This window comes from Bufo gargarizans, chromosome 9 (assembly GCF_014858855.1).
Source record: "Bufo gargarizans isolate SCDJY-AF-19 chromosome 9, ASM1485885v1, whole genome shotgun sequence".
Taxonomy (NCBI): Eukaryota; Metazoa; Chordata; class Amphibia; order Anura; family Bufonidae; genus Bufo; species Bufo gargarizans.
This window is the reverse complement of record NC_058088.1, coordinates 83,665,428-83,686,899: the sequence shown is the minus strand read 5'-3', so window position 1 is coordinate 83,686,899 and position 21,472 is coordinate 83,665,428. Positions and strand designations below refer to the sequence as shown.

General features: G+C 49.6%; 1 protein-coding gene across 1 annotated transcript in view; it reads left to right on the top strand.

Annotated features, from left to right (window-relative positions):
* The window catches only part of LOC122946199 (putative bifunctional UDP-N-acetylglucosamine transferase and deubiquitinase ALG13), a 118,176-nt gene that overhangs the window by 47,605 nt on the left and 49,099 nt on the right, over nt 1-21,472 (top strand). The gene's annotated exons all lie outside the window — the stretch shown is intronic.

Genomic DNA, 21,472 nt, shown 5'->3' with positions numbered 1-21,472 from the left:
TACACATTCCGTCCTCCTTCCTGGTTCCTGAGAGGGTCTTGACCTTCCTGGGCTCCTGCGAACTTCAGCGTCTGTTAGCATTTTTGGCCGCTAGCCTGCGTGATGATCTGCCGGTTTGTTCAGCCTTTACTTCCGGCTTGCGGCGGGAGGAAGCGGACGCTGCGGACTGGAAGGGGAGGGATGCCGGCAAGCACGCACAGATTTGAAAAGCACGGCTGGCTCACTGCCATGCGGGGTGGAAAAATGTGGCAGTTCCTCCATTCAGGCTGTGTTAGCTGTATGAAACGTGCAGCAGGCTCAGCGAGCTGAACCCACTGAGACCACCAATGATGCATCGGTACCACGGTGGGGTAAGAGGGGTTATACCCCAGCATATATTTATTTTAATGCTTATAGGGTCATTTCTTGTTGCCTAGGTTTCAAAGGAGTTTTCTAGGAAGACCTCCAGAGTAAAGGAAAAGGGATGTGGTGTGTGTAAGAAGAAACTTCCTTTCTCGCCCAGTTTCCTTGGGGGACACAGAAGACCTTGGGTATAGCTCATCTCCATAGGAGGCGTGACACTAAGTGAAAACTGTTAAGCCCCTCCTCCACAGCTATACCCTCAGCCTGGAGAGAGAGACTGCCAGTTTTTGCTTAGTGTCCAAGGAGGCAAGACACTCCCTGCTCTGCAGGGCTCTTTCTCCTTTGTTGTTTTTAAAATTTTTGATTTTTACTTTTTCTTTTCTTTTTGTTCCAGAATACGGGACAACAGAGACGCACTAGACCTCTCTGTTTCTCCCGGGGTTGAGCTGCGCCAGTGCCGGTCATCCGCACTGCTGCCTCCCCCACAGAAGGCAAGGTGGACCAGGGCAGCCCAGCTCCCCTGCATCCCGCCAGCGCAAGGGTCGCCCGCACGCCAAGCCCCTCTTCCAGCGTCCTGCCACTACGGTGCCAGTAGCTGAAGGGGCGACCCTGCTGGAACGGACCGAGGGCGAAGACATCTGTGGTGAGAGAGTGGCTTCTCCAGCCCTACGTCCCCTCCCTCCCCGGTCTCCTGCGTGACTGACCCCCCATACTGGTAGCCTATCCGAGAGCGGAGAGGTGCAAGGTTTAGGCATTACCCATTGCTTTACCTAAGACAGTTTTAATATGTTTGTCTCTTATAGCAGAGTGGCTATAGGGTGGCCCTGCTGGACCTAGGGTGGTCCCTGGGGTGCCGCAAGGCGGCAATCTGCTCCCTCTCTCTCCCGCCATAGATCATACCGAAGAGGGGGCGCTTACCGGTGCGCTGCTCAGGACCTGCTGCCGCTCCTGACGGCATGGGTAATCCTGGGCGCAGCCAAAGTTTAGTCCAGGCTTCGCGGCCTGCTGGCCCGCACCATCCGGTGCTCTTTCCTCGGGCCCCTGACTTTTCCGGGCCGCGGGGTGAGCACCCGCGGTCTGCATTGCATGTGCGCACTATGCTATAACTGGGCCGGCCGACCATCCGTCCGGTTGGCCGGACGCCGCAACTTTGGGCCCAGACATCGCGGCCTACTGGGCCGCACCTCACGCTCCTCTCGGGTCCCTGATTCTCCCGGCTGCCGGGTGGGCTCCCGCAGCCGGCATTGGATAGCGCTGTGTTCCAACGGGTCCCGGCCGGCCGTCGGTGCATTCTCTCATCCATGGCGGCGCGGCCGGCCGGGGCGCTGCATAGTTTGTTTAGCGGCCTGCTGCGCACTTCCGGCGCTCGGGTTGGGCACCCGCGACCGGTACGGGTGCTCCCGCGGCCGGCTTAGGCCCGGCCGATACTTTAAATACTTGCGGCCCCGGTCAGCCGGGCGACGCAAAAATTTAGGCCCCGGCTTCACGGCCTGCTAGGCCGCAACATTCTGGCCTCGGGGGGGGGGGGGGGGGGCGGGAACTCTCCAGGCGCGGATTCTTCCCGCCTGGAGGTTCCCCCACCCCCAGGGGTTCGCTGCGCCGCCCCCAGGCCAGATGCCGGTTAACCCTTGGGGTACTGGCCGGCTCCTGAGGGCCTGTACGACCTGTGCCCCTGTATGGTGGCCCCCTTTCTGCCTCAGGGAGGCTGTAATATTAATAAATAAATAATGATGATAATAAAAATAATAATAATAATAAAAAAAAAAAAAAAAAAAAAAAAAAAAAAAAATACTATTATTTTGTTTTAAATAACTGGACTTGTGGGCTGCGCAGGATGCGGGAGCCTCATCATTCAGTACTGCTGTCTGTATGCATGCCCCCCTCTCTTAGGCGGTGTGTCGTGTTCCCCGGCCGCGGCGCCTCCCAGGCGGTTTTTTCTTGCCCTCGCCCGGGATTCGGCGCTGGCCAAGTGCATGCAGATTTTATTTATTTATTTATTTATTTATTTTTTTCTGACCAGACTTCGTCACCCACTCCAGTTCTGGTGGCTGCAGGTGCATGACCCTCCTTCCTAGGCGGAATACTGCACTCTCCCTGGCTGCGGCCTGGCCTCATGCATGATCCCCCTTTTCTAGGCGGACTGCTGCACTCTCGCCGGATGCTGTGTTGGCCATATGCACGACCCCCTTCCACAGCAGGACGCTGCACTCACTGGATTCGCTGCCGGCTTTGTGCATGAACCCTTCCATAAGTGGAATATTGCACTCTTACCGGATACGGTGCTGGCCATGTGCATGAACCCCTTCCATGAGAGGTCTACTGCACTCTCCCCGGATAAGGAGGTGTACTGCACTTTCCCCGGTTACGGTGCCGGCCTTGTGCACGTTCCCCTTCCATGGGCGGAACACTGGATTCGCTGCCGGCCATGTGCATGAAACCTTCCATAGGCGGAATACTGCACTTTCACCGGATACGGTGCTGGCCGTGTGCGTGAACCCCTTTCATAGGTACACTGCACTCTCACTGGATCCGTTGCAGGCCATCTGCATGACCACCCCCCCTTCCGTAGGTGGTGTGCCGCACTCTCACTGGATTCGCTGCCGGCCATGGACATGTCTCCTTTCCTCAGGCGACATACGTGCACTCTCATCCATGGCGGCGCTCTCACTGGATGCGTGGCTGGCCATGTGCATGACCCCCTTTTCTGGGCGGAATACTGCACTCACTGGATGCGTTGCCGGTCAGGAGCCTGCCCTCTAACTTGGGTGGAATGCTGGCACTTCCATTGGATACGGTGCTGGTCTTGTGCTTAACCCCCCATTATTCCATGGGCGGCATTTTGCACGCTCACACGATCCACGGCTGTCCTTGTTTATGCTGTGCTGGACTGGTACACGTCCCCCGTCATTGGAGGAGTGGTGCACTCTCACGACATTCGGTGTTGGGTGGATTTTTTTGCACAATCACTTAATGATAGAATAACCTGTGCATGCCCCCTTTCACTAAAGTGGACCTTCCTGCGTTCTGCTGGATATGTGCGGCCATGGGCATGGCCCCCTTCTGGGCGGAGTATGGTATGTCCTACCTTTCCGGAGTAGGTTCTGGCCTTGGCATCCCCCCCTTTTTTTGGGCAGGCCTCTGCAGTGGTTGCCAGGTACATTTTCCCCCTTTTCTGGGCGGACTGTTTGCGTTCCATCGCATGCCGTGCTAGTCTTGTGCATGACTACCTTTCGGGTTGCACTTTGCACTTCCATTGCTACGGTTGGACTCTGGCTGATTCTTCGCTGAGTGACTATTTTTGCAGTGGGCGGACTTTCTTGTGCGCTCTATCCGTTGTTTGGGCCGTGTATGCCTTCTCCTCCCATTGGTGGGTTGGCCTTCTCACTGCTTACGGGGCTGCTCGTCCGTATGCCCCCCTTTATCCTGAGATGTACTTTTTTCTCTTGGGATATGGTGCTTCCAGCAAGCCTTGCACTATTCTCTAAAGAGCTCATTCGGTCCAACTGTGTGGGCCTGAGGTGGTGTCCAACAAACAGCAGATGAATGCCCAATGTATTCAAGGTACCTACCTTTTTTATCAGTAGACGGGCTCTACTTGTTCGCTACTGCACCTGGCTGGGTGGTACTCATTCCTTTCGTGGCCCTTCCGCCCGGGGTGTGTTCGTGGTCCCTAGATGCGTACCCATTCGTTCTCCCGCGGCATTGTTCCCCTGCGCTAGTGGTCACATGCTCGAGAGTGCTGTTGTCTGCAGCGCCTCTCGAATTCTTCGTTGGCTCGTACAGGACTGCGATTCCCTTGCCTGCTGCAATTTCCTCCTCTTCGGATGCAGTGTGGTATGAGTCCTTCGTCTTGGCGCCTCTGCGCTTCTGTCTGATCTGCTGCCAGGTTCGGGCTGCTATTCTCTGGAAGGTCACCCAACTTCTCTTGGGTGCTCGATTACCCAGGTCCGGAGGACCTCCGCCTTGGGTTCGCCAAGGTATTCGCCTTCTGCGAGGCGGTGGACCGGGCGTCTCTCAGTGTAGCGGGTTCTGCTTTTCAGCTGGCCTATGGCTTCCCTGTTGCCCTCCCCTCCTCCTTTCGGTTGGAGGGTGTTATGCCGGCCTCTGTCTCCGCTGCCTTATCTCGCCGGCTTTGTTTGGCTCCCGCTCGGTACGGATCACTCCGATGTGGCTTCCCGCCGGACTTCAGAGGCTGTTCTTTCACTGTCCTCCCCTCTGGGGAGAGCATGGTTGTTCATGTGGATGGTTCCGGTGTTCCTTTTGGCCTCGTGCTGTCTCCCTGGTTCACACTGGCTGTATTAGCTGTGTGCCTATTTACTGAGTCTACCGCGTGCTGTCCTCCCGCTGAGTGCAGATTGCATGGTCCTGCTGTAGACTTGCCTTCTTGATAACTTGGGGGGACTACCTTTTTCGATCCAGATTGTCCTTTGATCTCCCACACCGGGGCTGTACAACGTGGTTACATCAGCATGGACTTTTGCCTGTCTTCTCCTGGTATCTGGCGGATCCTTTGGGTTTTTTTCCATCTGTCCTCTGCTCCCCCACTCGGGTGGATACGGGACAACGTTGTTCGAGGGCCGACGGGGCTAGTTTTGTCGACCCTTCTGCCCGTGTTACTGGTCTGCGCCTGATCACATTGGGTTTTCGCCCGCTTGCCAGGCGACTCCAGCGGGTTCGCTACTGTCCACTCCTGGCTGTGTTTCGTCCAGGATCTGTCGTAAGGCTTGGGGTTTTTTTGTATGGGGTTCTGTGGGGAGCTGTGCATTCCCCACTCTGAATTTCTCTCCCCATGGTTCTGTCGTTTACTTGGGGTGTCTAGTGTCGGCGCTGTTCTTCCTCTTCCAGCGTTCCCGGCCCTCTGGGCCTGCCAAGACCTCCTTCCTCGGAGTGGCTCTTTGGTTCCTCTGTACTGTCCTTCGGTACCGCCCTGGGACTATATACTGAGCTCTCGGCGCTCCAATCTTGTCCTTGGGGCCGTTACAGAGGTTCTCTCTACCCCCTCTGTCCGGTACGGTTGTGTTCTGTATCAGTCGTTTCTCTGACGGGTGCCGGAATGGCCCTTCTTTTGTTACGAGCCTTCTGTCTTTTCCAGGACAGGGCTGTTCTACATCCCGTTTTTCTTCGTTCGTTCCTTCCTTCCTTCCTTCTGAAGGTGGTGTTTGCCTTTCGCTTCAACACCTCACCTATTTGGACGTTGTTTGGGCCTTGCCGTTTTTTTTTTTTTTTTCCTTGGAGATCTCCGACTCTTGTAGATGTTCGGCCTCTTGGGTTTCCAGGAGGTCTGTGCATAGGGTTGACGGACTCCAGGGTGGTTGTCCTCCGCTTGCTCAGATTGGCTATTGCTGAGGTTCCCGCACCTAGGGCAGGGTTCTGTCTTGGTGTCACCGTTCATTTCACCAGAGCGGTCGGTGCCTCCTGGGCCGGAGGCATTGGGCTTCGGCCATGCATTTGGGCAAGGCGGCCACAGGTCTACCTTGCACGCCTTGACAAGTTCTACAGGGTGCATACTCTGACTTTGGCAGATGATGCCTGCCCCGCCTGGGTTTGCGGGCGGCGGTTCATTGATGCCTTTCGGGTGCTTCACCTTGGTGCTGTGGTCCCTCCCCCTTTTGGACTGCTTTTGAACGTCCCAAGGTCTTCTGTGTCCCCCAAGGAAACTGGGCGAGAAAACGAGATTTTTGTATAACTTACCAGTAAAATCTCTTTCTCGCTCTTTCCTTGGGGGACACAGCACCCACCCATTCATTGTTTTTCTCTGTACTGTTTCCAAGTTTTTGTTACCCGTTGGGTAGTTGGCTTGTTGGTTCCTTGTTGGACTTTGCCTTTTCTCACTGCTTGGACACGCAACTGGCAGTCTCTCTCTCCAGGCTGAGGGTATAGCTGTGGAGGAGGGGCTTAACAGTTTTCACTTAGTGTCACGCCTCCTATGGAGATGAGCTATACCCAAGGTCTTCTGTGTCCCCCAAGGAAAGAGCGAGAAAGAGATTTTACTGGTAAGTTATACAAAAATCTCGTTTTTGCCTTGGCGAAATCCCTATGTCAGGGGTGTATCGGCAAGTTAGTGGAGGAGGAAGTTCCATCTTTTATGGGCAGCATTAAACAGATGATATGTGAAGAGGTCAGGGAGTCGGTTAACTGTCTGATAAAGCACCGCCCCAGTACTTCCACAGCTGCTGCTAATCCCTTGTCAAAGAGTTTTTGTTTGTGCCTGACCTTGACAATAGTGTTGCAGCTAATGATTATTTGAATAATCGATTAGTTGTCGATAATTTCATCGATTAATTGGGAAAAAAACACCAAAATGACAAAAGGGGTTTATATTATTTTACTTGAAAAATTATGTTCAAAGGCCATATTAAAACAAATTGTGGATGGCACTGTTATGGGGGATCTGTGGATGGCACTGTATAGCATCTTATGCTATATGTCATCCACAGATCCCCCTCCCCATAACAGTGCCATCCACAGATCCCCCCCCTCCCCATAACAGTGCCATCCACAGATCCCCCCCCCCTCCCCATAACAGTGCCATCCACAGATCCCCCCCCCCTCCCCATAACAGTGCCATCCACAGATTCCCCCCCCTCCCCATAACAGTGCCATCCACAGATCCCCCCCTCCCCATAACAGTGCCATCCACAGATCCCCCCCCTCCCCATAACAGTGCCATCCACAGATCCCCCCCTCCCCATAACAGTGCCATCCACAGATCCCCCCCTCCCCATAACAGTGCCATCCACAGATCCCCCCCTCCCCATAACAGTGCCATCCACAGATCCCCCCCCTCCCCATAACAGTGCCATCCACAGATCCCCCCCTCCCCATAACAGTGCCATCCACAGATCCCCCCCTCCCATAACAGTGCCATCCACAGATCCCCCTCCCATAACAGTGCCATCCACAGATCCCCTTCCCATAACAGTGCCATCCACAGATCCCCCTCCCATAACAGTGCCATCCACAGATCCCCCTCCCATAACAGTGCCATCCACAGATCCCCCTCCCATAACAGTGCCATCCACAGATCCCCCCCTCCCCATAACAGTGCCATCCACAGATCCCCCTCCATAACAGTGCCATCCACAGATCCCCTTCCCATAACAGTGCCATCCACAGATCCCCCTCCCATAACAGTGCCATCCACAGATCCCCCTCCCATAACAGTGCCATCCACAGATCCCCCTCCCATAACAGTGCCATCCACAGATCCCCCCCCTCCCCATAACAGTGCCATCCACAGATCCCCCCCCCTCCCCATAACAGTGCCATCCACGATCCCCCCTCCCATAACAGTGCCATCCACAGATCCCCCCCTCCCATAACAGTGCCATCCACAGATCCCCCCCTCCCCATAACAGTGCCATCCACAGATCCCCCCCCCTCCCCATAACAGTGCCATCCACAGATCCCCCCCTCCCATAACAGTGCCATCCACAGATCCCCCTCCCATAACAGTGCCATCCACAGATCCCCCTCCCATAACAGTGCCATCCACAGATCCCCCTCCCATAACAGTGCCATCCACAGATCCCCCTCCCATAACAGTGCCATCCCAGATCCCCCTCCCATAACAGTGCCATCCACAGATCCCCCTCCCATAACAGTGCCATCCACAGATCCCCCTCCCATAACAGTGCCATCCACAGATCCCCCTCCCATAACAGTGCCATCCACAGATCCCCCTCCCATAAACAGTGCCATCCACAGATCCCCCCTCCCATAACAGTGCCATCCACAGATCCCCCTCCCATAACAGTGCCATCCACAGATCCCCCTCCCATAACAGTGCCATCCACAGATCCCCTCCCATAACAGTGCCCATCCACAGATCCCCCTCCCATAACAGTGGCCATCCACAGATCCCCCCTCCCCATAACAGTGCCATCCACAGATCCCCCCTCCCCCATAACAGTGCCATCCACAGATCCCCCTCCCATAACAGTGCCATCCACAGATCCCCCTCCCCATAACAGTGCCATCCACAGATCCCCCCCTCCCCATACAGTGCCATCCACAGATCCCCCCCCTCCCCATAACAGTGCCATCCACAGATCCCCCCCCCCTCCCCATAACAGTGCCATCCACAGATCCCCCCCCTCCCCATAACATGCCATCCACAGATCCCCCCCCTCCCCATAACAGTGCCATCCACAGATCCCCCCCCCCCTAACAGTGCCATCCACAGATCCACAGATCCCCCCTCCCATAACAGTGCCATCCACAGATCCCCCCCTCCCATAACAGTGCCATCCACAGATCCCCCCCTCCCATAACAGTGCCATCCACAGATCCCCCCTCCCATAACAGTGCCATCCACAGATCCCCCTCCCATAACAGTGCCATCCACAGATCCCCCTCCCATAACAGTGCCATCCACAGATCCCCCTCCCATAACAGTGCCATCCACAGATCCCCCTCCCATAACAGTGCCATCCACAGATCCCCCTCCCATAACAGTGCCATCCACAGATCCCCCTCCCATAACAGTGCCATCCACAGATCCCCCTCCCATAACAGTGCCATCCACAGATCCCCCTCCCATAACAGTGCCATCCACAGATCCCCCTCCCATAACAGTGCCATCCACAGATCCCCCTCCCATAACAGTGCCATCCACAGATCCCCCTCCCATAACAGTGCCATCCACAGATCCCCCTCCCATAACAGTGCCATCCACAGATCCCCCTCCCATAACAGTGCCATCCACAGATCCCCCCTCCCATAACAGTGCCATCCACAGATCCCCCCTCCATAACAGTGCCATCCCCCCCCCCTCTCCATACCAGTGCCGTCCACAGATCCCCCCCCCCTCTCCATACCAGTGCCGTCCACAGATCCCCCCCCCTCTCCATACCAGTGCCGTCCACAGATCCCCCCCCCCCTCCCCATACCAGTGCCATCCACAGATCCCCCCCCCTCCCCATACCAGTGCCATCCACAGATCCCCCCCCCTCCCCATAACAGTGCCATCCACTGATTTCCCCCCCCCCCTCCCCATAACAGCGTCACCGTTATTTAAACAAACAAACTTTTATAATATGCAAATAGACCTCTAGGAGCGGGGGGGAGGTTTGGGGGTGGTTGCACCTGCTCCTAGAGTCTCCGTTCACTTGCCTCTTTCCACGCCTTTCTACACTTGATTGACAGGGCAATGCCAGCGTTGGTCTCCTGTCTGTCGGGGAAATCTCATGCCTGCGCCGTCCCATTCAGTGCAGGTGCAGTGAGGAAAGGACGTTCGCCGCCTGCGCTGAATACGTCACAGTGAGGAAGAAGGCTGCCGGCGAATGTCCTTCCCTCACTGCGCCTGTGCCGAATACTGAACAGGACGGCACAGGCACGAAATTTCCCCGACGGATAGGAGACCAACGCTGGCATGGCACGGTCAATCAAGTGTAGAAGGGTGTGGAAAGAGGTAAGCGAACAGAGCCTCTAGACAGGCATGGCCGCAGTTTGGACATGCCTGCTCTAGGATCATGTGCAATGCCCCCCCCCCCCCCGGCTCCTAGAGGCTCATTTGCATATATTAGTTCATTTTTCTAAATAACGTTGGCACATAGTGACATGGGACTAATATGCTAATCTCAGCCAGGTTAATACCCATTTCTTGCCCATTCCATTGGGGGACACAGACCATGGGTATAGCTTAGGCTACCACTAGGAGGAGACACTATGCAAATAAGAAAAAACAGCTCCTCCTTCACTGGCTATACCCCCATGCTCCAACAGGAGGAGCTCAGTTTTAGCTTAGTGTCTGATAAGGAGGTGACACTCCTGCTCTTGCAGGGTTGTCCCTGTGTTAAACGGAGGATGCAAGGTCGCATGGTGTGTCCCTGGTCTCTCAGTGGAGCGAGCGCCAGGGTCGAATGACCGTCCCCGGCTACCTCCCTTTCCCCCCAGAAGATAAGTGGAACCGGGCTCGACCAGCAGCTCCGGTGGCCTACCAGATCCGGGGTCACCTAGTCCTGCCCTCTATCCAGTGCACTGCCACTCCCTGTGCCAGATGACTGAAGAGGTGACCCCCTGTTGGTCCGGAACAGAGGGTGAAGACTGCAGGACTCGGATAAGTACATGGTTCCTGCGCTTTGCCATTGGCGACCATCTTTATCAGTTCGTCGCCCTTCCCTTTGGGCTGGAGACAGCCCCGCGGGTATTCACAAAGATCTTGGCGCCGATCATGGCGCTTCTCCTTACCAGGGGCATATCTCTGCTGCCCTACCTGGACAACATTCTGATAAAGGCTCCCTCTCGTCCCCAGGCCGAAGACAGCGTCAAGATCACTGTTCAGACTCTGCAACAGTTCGGCTGGCTGATCAACTTCCCGAAGTTCTCTCTCCAACCTTCCCAGAGGGTGACCTTCTTGGGGATGATTATGGACACTACTGCAGCCCAGGTATTCCTCACGGATACGGGAGTCGGTGTCTCGCCTTCTACATTCCTCTTTTTCTCTCCATCTGGGAATGCATGCAGGTTCTGGGGCTTATGGTGGCCTCCTTTGAATGCAGTCCCCTTTGCCCAGTTTCACACTCGGCCTCTGCAGCAGGCGATCTTGTCCTTCTGGGACAGGACATCGAGGGGTCTGGACTCTCGGATCAGCCTTTCTCCTTGGGTTCGCATGGAACTCCCGTGGTGGCTGTCCCCTCAGAATCTGACTTCGGGGAAATCCTTCCTCCCAATCTCGTGCACAGTAGTCACCACCGATGCCAGTCTTCTGGGTTGGGGCGGCGTTCTCTAGGCTCGGACGGTTCAGGGAGTGTGGTCAGGGGGGACGTATTCGAGGACCTCTGTCGCCGTTGGGGCCGCCCGGACGTGGACTTGAGGCGTCAATGGCAAGGTTCCCATGTTCCTGGCCTGAGCTTGGGATCCGGAGGCGTATGGGGTGGACGCTCTGGTGTCTCCGTGGCAAGACTTCGCACTCCTCTGTCTTCCCACCATTGCCTCTACTCCCAAAGGTACTTCACAGGGTCGCGGTAGAAGGAATCCCGACCATCCTCATCGCCCCCGATTGGCCTCGCTGCGCCTGGTTCTCGGAGGTCACTCGGATGCTGGCGGACGTTCTGTGGCCTCTTCCTCTCAGGGAGGACCTACTGTCTGAAGGACCTCTCTTCCACCGGAATTTACAACCACTTTGTTTAACGGCGTGGCTGTTGAGACCGCCATCTTGAAGAAGAGGGGCTTCTCGGACTCTGTCTTGAAGACCATGATCAAAGCCAGCAAACCAGCTTCCTCCCGGATATACTATCGGAACTTTCTTGCCTTTTGTGAGAAGATGGGCTTTTTTTCCCCTTCATTTCTCCGTTCCGGTGGTCCTCTCCTTTCTCCAGTCTGGTCTTGAGATGGGAATGTCCCTGAGCTCTCTGAAGGGTCAGGTCTCCGCTCTGGCCATTTTCTTTCAGCGCTCTCTGGCTCTGCTAGGTCCGGTGAGGATCTTCCTGCAGGGGGTGGCGCATTCTGTCCCTCCATATGTCCCTCCTCTGTCCCCCTGGGATTTGATCCTGGTTCTGTCTTCTCTCCAGGCAGCTCCTATTGAGCCCCTGAGGGACATTTCCCTGAGTTTTCTCACCTGGAAGGTAGTCTTTTTGGTGGCCATCACCTCTACCAGGAGAGTATTGGAGCTGGCCGCCCTTTCCTCTAAGGAGCCCTTTTTGGTCTTCCACAAGGACAAGGTGGTACTGCCCCCTGTCCCTTCCTTTTTGCCCAAGGTGGTCTCCGCCTTCCACCTTAATGAGCACATAGTCCTGCCATCCTTTTGCCCCGCTCTGGCGAACCCCAAGAAGCGCGCTCTCCATTCTCTGCATGTTGTCCGTGCTTTATGGGTGTACCTGTCGGTTACTGCCCCATTTCGCCGCTCTGACTCCCTTTTTGTGGTTCCTGAGGGGCCTCGTAAGGGTCTGGCGGCCTCCAAGGTCACTGTGGCTCGGTGGATTTGGTCGACTATTGCCATGGCCTATCGATCCCGGGGTAGGGTTCCCCCAGCGGGGGTTACCACGCACTCCACCAGGGTGGTGGGGTTCTCCTAGGCCAGGCGCAATCAAGCTTCTACATCACAACTTTGTAAGGCGGCCACCTGGTCGTCCTTTCATACCTTTACAAAGTTCTAATAGCTCCACTCTTTGGGGTCGGCTGATACTGCCCTAGGGCGCAAAGTATTGCAGGCTGTCGTTCCTGTTTAACCGTTGGATGTTTTCCCTCTGGAGGTGCTGATCTTCCCACCCCATGTACTGCTCTAGGACGTCCCATGGTCTGTGTCCCCCAATGGAATGGGCGAGAAAAGGAGATTTTTTGTGAAACTCACCTTTAAAATCTTTTTCTCGTCTATTTCATTGGGGGACACAGCTCCCAGCCATTCTTGTCTGTTGCAGGAGGGGTTGGTTCTGTTCTAGTGGGACCTTATGGTTAACGGCCCGATGGCGGTGTTCCTTGGTTCTGCTTTTCTTTGTTAATATTTGGTCTCTGATCTCCTTCTCCTACTGCTTTTGCACGCACTGAGGTCATCCTGTTGGAGCATGGGGGTATAGCCACTGGAGGAGAAGCTGTTTTTTCTTATTTGCATAGTGTCTCCTCCTAGTGGTAGCCTAAGCTATACCCATGGTCTGTGTCCCCCAACGGATAAGACGAGAAAAAGATTTTACAGGTGAGTTTCACAAAAAATCTATTTTTTTTTCTGATGACTGAAACCCTTTTAAGCGCCTTATTTGAGTTTAAGTAAGCAGAATATCCTTGGATCAGGAGGTTTATAACAGCAGTGTCTGTTATCCCCGGTCTGTAAAAATAGAATCCCACCCTGTTATTTAAATGTGATCTTCTCCGGTCTCCCTTCAAACCCTTTCAAGCCTATTGATAAAATCTCCCCAAAGTTGCTCTCCCTTAAGCTTGCTTTCCTTCTGGCCATTACTTCGGCTAGAAGAGTGAGATTTCTGCTTTCTCGATTGACCCTCTCTATTTGGTGATCCTGGAAGATCAGGTAGTGATTTCTCCTGATCCTTCTTTTTTTTTACCAAAAGTCTCTTTATGGTTTCACTGTTCTCAGGAGATAGTGTTACCTTCCTTCTGTGCTTCCCCTAAAAATAAAAAGGAATCGGAGTACCACTGTCTAGCTTTTAAGAGATGCATTTTGCAATATTTATAGGTCACTCAGCCTTGAGATCCTCCTCACATCTGCTGATTTTGTTTCAGGGAGAATGGAAGGGATCTTCTCACACTATTGCTAGGTGGATTAGACAAGCCATTTCTTTAGCTTACTCTTTTAAGGGGATTGTTCCACCCTCAGTGTTTGGGGCTCACTTTGAGGTCTGTCTCCACGTCTTGGGCAGAAAGAGCTTCTGCCTCTATAGAACAGATTTGTAAGGCAGCTACCTGGAGCTCTCCACGTGTTTATTTTATTTATTTTTTATAAATACTATAGACTACATTTACCTTCTATTTAAGGTCTTGCCTTTGGTCAGAAAGTTCTTCAGGCTGTGGTCCCACCCTAGACAATCTCTTGCCTATTCTCCTGGGGTGCTGTCATAGGCTAAAAATAAAGATTTGTAATTGGTTTTTGACAGCACCCGGTTAATTCCCAACCCTATATAAAATTTTCTTAGAGGGGTGTGTGTGTATATTTACTGTGTGTGTGTGTGTGTGTGTGTGTGTATATATATATATAGATATAGATATGGATGTTATGTTTCTTAGTTCTTGAGAAAAGGACTGGAGATAGAGGGGATGATCCCTCCTTTAAAAGGTGGTTCTGTTTCCTGTCCTAAGGAGGTGGAGGCGGTCTCTCCAGGGGTGCTGTCATAGGCTCAAAGAAAACCGATTACCGGTAAGTGTAATCTAATCTTTCTGGACACCTTGCCTCACAAAAAGTCTTATGTACCTCAAAATGGTACCAATCAAACCGTAATCTTATCCTGCAAAAAATGAACTCCCACATAAGACAATCACTCAAAAAATGTAAACCAATGGCAACCGTAAACCAATTCATCAAAATCTGCGCTGCAAAAGCCTTATGGCGCTCCTTCTGTTCTGAATCCTGCCATGTGCCCCTACAGCTGTTTACCACCACATATGGTGTGTTGACATATTCAGGAGAAAATGGGGAAACAAATTATGGGGTGCTTTTTCTCCTGTTACCCCTTGTGAAAATGAAAAATTTGGGGCTAAAGCAACATTTTATTGGAAGAAATTAAACTTTTAATTTTCAGTCAAGTGTTCCCAAATTCCGTAAAGCGCTTAGGGGGTCAAAGTGCTCAGTACCCCCCCATATATTCTTGAAGGGGTTTAGTCTGCAAAAAGGGGTCCATTTTTTTTTAAGGTTTCCACTGTAGGGGTACATCAGGGTTTCTTCAAATACAAAATGGTGCCTAAAAACCATTCTAGTGAAATCGGTCTCCAAAATCCATATGGTGGTGCTTTCCTTATGACTACTGCCATGTGCCCATAGAGCATAAAAAATCTACCACGTTAAAAATCTACCAAAAAAGTGAAATTTTGAAATCTCTCCTCCATTTTCCTTTAATTCTTGTGGAATACTTCAAGGGTTAACAAAGTTTGTAACATCAGTTTTGAATAATTTTGAGGTGTGTAGCTTCTAAAATTAGGTAATTTATGGATGGTTTCCATTACGTATACCACTCAAATCACTTTATAACTGAATTGGTGCTTTAAAAAATGGTTTGGGAAACTTTGGTGAAAAATTGCTTCTCAAATTCAAAGCCTTCTAATGTCCTAAAAAAATAAAATGACATTTACAAAATTATGCCAATATAAAGCAGGCATACGGGGAATGTTGATTAATTATTTTATGAGGTATTACTATCTATCTTGGGCCTCTTGCACACACCCGTATGTATTTTGTGGTCCGCAAAAAATGGATACGTAAAAAATACGGATGACGTCCGTGTGCAATCTGTATTTTGCTGAACGGAACTGGCCCCTAATAGTACAGTACTATCCTTGTCCGTTATGTGGACAATAATAGGAGAAGTTCTATCTTTTAGCCGAACGGAAATACGGAATGCATATGGAGTACCTTATTTTATTTTTTATTTTTTTGGACCCATTGAAATGGTTCCGCAAAATAAACGGAATGGACATGGAAAGAAAATACGTTCATGTGCAAGAGGCCTTAAAAGTAGAGAAATTCAAATTTAGAAAATTGTGAATTTTTCAAAATTTTTGGTAAATTTTGGATTATTTGTTAAAGGTGAAATATATTGGCTCAAATTTATCCCTGTCATGAAGTACAATGATTAACAAGAAAACCATCTCAGAATGGCTTGGATAAGTAAAAGCGTTTCAAAGTTATTACCACATTGACGCATGTCGGATTTGCAAAAATAGGCCTGGGATTAAAGATGAAAAGTGGTTTGGTAGTGAAAGGGTTAAAGGTGGCGTGCTAAGTTATTAACTTATTGCTTATCCACAGGGAGTCGGTTTCCCCTGAATAAATAAAGCACACAACAAGGGCTGCGCTATTCTTAATGTATTGGAGTGCAGAGTTATTAAGGAAACCTTAATAAGTTAAAGGAAACCTGTAATAAGTAGGCGCCCAAAATGCCACCAACCTGTTATTAACCCCTTAAGGACAGCCTTTTTACACCTTAGGACCAGGCCATTTTTTGCAAATCTGACCAGAGTCACTTTAAGTGCTGATAACTTTAAAACGCTTTGACTTATCCAGGCCGTTCTGAGATTGTTTTTTTCGTCACATATTGTACTTCATGACACTGGTAAAATTAAGTTAAAAAATATATTTTTTTTGCACCAAAAAATACCTAATTTAACAAAAATTTGGAAAAATTTGCAAATTTCAAAGTTTCAGTTTCTCTACTTCTGTAATACATAGTAATACCCCTAAAAATTGTGATGCCTTTACATTCCCCATATGTCTACTTCATGTTTGAATTATTTTGGGAATGATATTTTGGGGATGTTACAAGGCTTAGAAGTTTAGAAGCAAATCTTGAAATTTTTCAGAAATTTACAAAAACCCAATTTTTAGGGACCACTACTGCTCTGAAGTCACTTTGCGAGGCTTACATAATAGAAACCACCCAAAAATGACCCCATTCTATAAACTACACCCCTCAAGGTATTCAAAACTGATTTTACAAAGTTTGTTAACCCTTTAGGTGTTGCACAAGATTTAATGGAAAATAGAGATACAATTTCAAAATTTCACTTTTTTGGCAGATTTTCCATTTTAATATTTTTTTTCCAGTTACAAAGCAAGGGTTAACAGCCAAACAAAACTCATTATTTATGGCCCTGATTCTGTAGTTTACAGAAACACCCCATATGTGGTCGTAAACTGCTGTACGGGCACACGGCAGGGCGCAGAAGGAAAGGAATGCCATACGGTTTTTGGAAGGCAGATTTTGCTGGACTGGTTTTATTGACACCATGTCCTATTTGAAGCCCCCCCTGATGCACCCCTAGAGTAGAAACTCCAAAAAAGTGACCCCATTTTAGAAACTACGGGATAAGGTGGCAGTTTTGTTGGTACTAGTTTAGGGTACATATGATTTTTGGTTGCTCTATATTACACTTTTTGTGCGGCAAGGTAACAAGAAATAGCTTTTTTGGCACCGTTTTTTTTTTTGTTATTTACAACATTCATCTGACAGGTTAGATCATGTGGTAATTTTATAGAGCAGGTTGTCACGGACGCGGCGATACCTAATATGTATACAATTTTTTTTATTTATGTAAGTTTTACACAATGAAATAATTTTTAAAACAAAAAAAGTTTTAGTGTCTCCATAGTCTAAGAGCCATAGTTTTTTCAGTTTTTGGGCGATTATCTCAAGTAGGGTCTCATTTTTTGCGGGATGAGATTACGGTTTTATTGGCACTATTTTGGGGTGCATATGACTTTTTGATCGCTTGCTGTTACACTTTTTGTAAAGTAAGATGACAAAAATTTGTTTTTTTTCAGTTTATTTTTTTTTATTTTTACGGTGGTCACCTGAGGGGTTAGGTCATGTGATATTTTTATAGAGCCGGTCGATACGGACGCGGCGATACCTAATATGTATACTTTTTTTTTTATTTAAGTTTTACACAATGATTTCATTTTTGAAACAAAAATCATGTTTTAGTGTTTCCATAGTCTAAGAGCCATAGTTTTTTCAGTTTTGGGGCGATTATCTTGGGTAGGGTATGATTTTTGCGGGATGAGATGACGGTTTGATTGTTACAATTTTGGAGTACATACAACTTTTTTGATCACTTTTATTAACTTTTTTGGGAAGTAAGTTGGGCAAAATTTCAATTTCATCATAGTTTTTAATTTTTAATTTTTATTACGTTCACCGTTTGGGTAAAGTAACATGACCGTTTTATAGATCAGGTCGTTACGGACGCGGCGATACCAAACATGTGTAGGGAATTTAATATATATTTTTTTTAATCAGTGATAAATGTGTTTTTTGATTTTTACTTTATTTTCACTTTTTTTCACTTTCTTTTTGACCCAGACCCACTTGGTTCTTGAAGATTCAGTGGGTCTGATGTCTGTATAATACAGTACAGTACAATATATAGTACTGTACTGTATTTTACACTTTGTCTGAACAGATCTATGCCTTTCAGCACAGATCTGTTCAGCACCATGGACAGCAGGACGCCTGAGAAGGCGTCCTGTTGCCCTGGGAACCTTCCCCGTCTGCTCAGTTATGGTCAGAACTGCGCAGATGGGGAAGGGTAAGGACGGGGCTTGGGGGGCTGCCTGGGAGCTCTCTACCTCTCCATTCGGAGGGGCTGCAAAGGCACAGCAGCCCCCCGATGGGAGAGGGAGGGAGCTCCCTGCGCTGTTAACCTTTTCCATACAGCGGTCCGTACGGACCACGGTACGAAAAGGGTTAAACGGCTGACATCGCAGCACAGATGTCAGCCGTTTATACCAGGGTGCCAGCAATGTGCTGGCACCCTGGTATACCCACTAGAAACCAACGATTATTCAAGGGGAGGCGGGCGGGGGATCGCGATCCCGCCTGCCGCACCTCCCGCACCGCCCGCAACCCTCCCCCTGCACCTCCCACCGGGCAAAAATCACTAAGGGGTGCAGGGGGGAGGGATACAGATGCATTTTAGGAATACTAAAGTTTCTGATCCCCGCAGTCAGGGACTGCGGGGATCAGAAACTGCAGAAATCGCAGCAAACCGCAGGTCTGAATTGACCTGCGGTTTGCCGCGATCGTCGACATGGGGGGGGGGGGGGGGGGGGGGGGTCATTTAGCGCATTTAGCCTAGGTGCCTGCTCAATGATTTGAGCAGGCACCGGGTTCCGATCACTGCCAGCCTCACGGCAGTGATTAGAAATACACAGGGCGTACATGTACGCCCTGTGTCCTTAAGTACCAGGGCACAAGGGCGTACCTGTACGCCCTATGTTCTTAAGAGGTTAAGGATGTTCACAGTGGTGCTTTCTATAATTGGAGATCTATGTTAAGGTCAATTATTTTCACACGTATTGTGCATTAGTATTTTGTGCCAACACCAGTGATGGCACAACACAGCAAGAGTATAATTTAAATACTTGCACGTCTTATGTGATTTGCAGTCCCCAAATGACTGTGAAAGTGACCTAATGCAGGAGAAGAACTTGAGCCACTAAATTCAGATGACCTGAAAGGAGGCAGTGTATAAATAGCTGCTCTTCACAAGTCACACCTGGTGGTCCCCCACCTGGTTTGTTTTGTTGTCCCACGGGCCTACTCCAGTGTAGCAGGTTCCTTCTGGACTCGGCTTCATCTGTGAACTGTGCATGAGCTGGATCATGTGGCCTGTGGGATGACCATGAAGCCTGGAGTTCTTTTCCTGCATGATGCGAATCACCTAGGATATATAAAAAGACATCACACTCCTGGATAAAGGTTGGCAGTGGTATGTGGCATAACTCTTATGAAAGGTAACCTTATAAAGGGATTGTCAGAGACCGGAGGATGGGTGGTCATGGTGAGGGGGGGGGAACCAAAAACAAAACACTTATTCGGGTTACCAAGGTTTCTGCAGTGCTGACATGCCTACAAGCATGTCACCACTGCTGGACAATTGGTGGCTTGAGCAGTGATGCGTAGACATACCGTATCATGTTACCGCTGGGGCATAGATTGGCTAGAAAATGTGATGTGCGTTTAGACAGCATGTCACATGTCATTTTCTAGTCTGTCAGGGATGGGAGCTGCACTATGGAAACACAGGCGATTATTTATTTATAAATTATCTATTTTTAGAACAAAAATGTGCCCAAAAGAAAGTACGTTTTTGAGCACGAGGATGGAATACAGTACTTTTGTGCCATTTTTAGGCCCGTTTATGCTATGGGATGCTCCAGAAATAAAGCAGTCCACTTTTTTGTGTGTGGGCCTAAAAGAACAGGATCCATACTGGTCTTACTACTTTCAAAAGCAAAGTAAATGGAAACTATATGCATGCATCATTTTTATAAAGGTTTGGGTCTATAAGAATATACAGTACAGGTCCTTCTAAAAAAATTTGCATATTGTGATAAAGTTCATTATTTTCTGTAATGTACTGATAAACATTAGACTTTCATATATTTTAGATTCATTACACACGAACTGAAGTAGTTCAAGCCTTTTATTGTTTTAATATTGATGATTTTGGCATACAGCTCATAAAAACCCAAAATTCCTATCTAAAAAAATTAGCATATCATGAAAAGGTTCTCTAAACGAGCTATTAACCTAATAATCTGAATCAACTAATTAACTCTAAACACCTGCAAAAGATTCCTGAGGCTTTTAAAAACTCCCAGCCTGGTTCATTACTCAAAACCGCAATCATGGGTAAGACTGCCGACCTGACTGCTGTCCAGAAGGCCATCATTGACACCCTCAAGCAAGAGGGTAAGACACAGAAAGAAATTTCTGAACGAATAGGCTGTTCCCAGAGTGCTGTATCAAGGCACCTCAGTGGGAAGGAAAAAGTGTGGCAGAAAACACTGCACAACGAGAAGAGATGACTGGACCCTGAGGAAGATTGTGGAGAAGGACCGATTCCAGACCTTGGGGGACCTGCGGAAGCAGTGGACTGAGTCTGGAGTAGAAACATCCAAAGCCACAGTGTACAGGCGTGTGCAGGAAATGGGCTACAGGTGCCACATTCCCCAGGTCAAGCCACTTTTGAACCAGAAACAGCGGCAGAAGCGCCTGACCTGGGCTACAGAGAAGCAGCACTGGACTGTTGCATGTCATTCGGAAATCAAGGTGCCAGAGTCTGGAGGAGGACTGGGGAGAGGGAAATGCCAAAATGCCTGAAGTCCAGTGTCAAGTACCCACAGTCAGTGATGGTCTGGGGTGCCATATCAGCTTCTGGTGTTGGTCCACTGTGTTTTATCAAGGGCAGGGTCAATGCAGCTAGCTATCAGGAGATTTTGGAGCACTTCATGCTTCCATCTGCTGAAAAGCTTTATGGAGATGAAGATTTCATTTTTCAGCGCGACCTGGCACCTGCTCACAGTGCCAAAACCACTGGTAAATGGTTTACTGACCATGGTATTACTGTGCTCAATTGGCCTGCCAACTCTCCTGACCTGAACCCCATAGAGAATCTGTGGGATATTGGGAAGAGAAAAATGAGAGACGCAAGACCCAACACTCTGGATGAGCTTAAGGCCGCTATCGAAGCATCCTGGGCCTCCATAACACCTCAGCAGTGCCACAGGCTGATTGCCTCCATCCCACGCCGCATTGAAGCAGTCATTTCTGCAAAAGGATTCCCGACCAAGTATTGAGTGCATAACTGAACATAATTATTTGAAGGTTGACTTTTTTTGTATTAACACTTTTCTTTTATTGGTTGGATAAAATATGCTAATTTTTTTAAATAGGAAATTTGGGTTTTCATGAGCTGTATGCCAAAATCATCAATATTAAAACAATAAAAGGCTTGAACTACTTCAGTTGGTGTGTAATGAACCTAAAATATATGAAAGTCTAATGTTTATCAGTACATTACAGAAAATAATGAACTTTATCACAATATGCTAATTTTTTTAGAAGGACCTGTATATATAAACTGGCTAGTTTTCCCTTTCTGCTATTGAGATCAGTCATAGGATCTCAATAGCAGGGGGGGGGACGCTTCTATTTTGTCCCCCCGTTCATTGTCAATGGGGAAA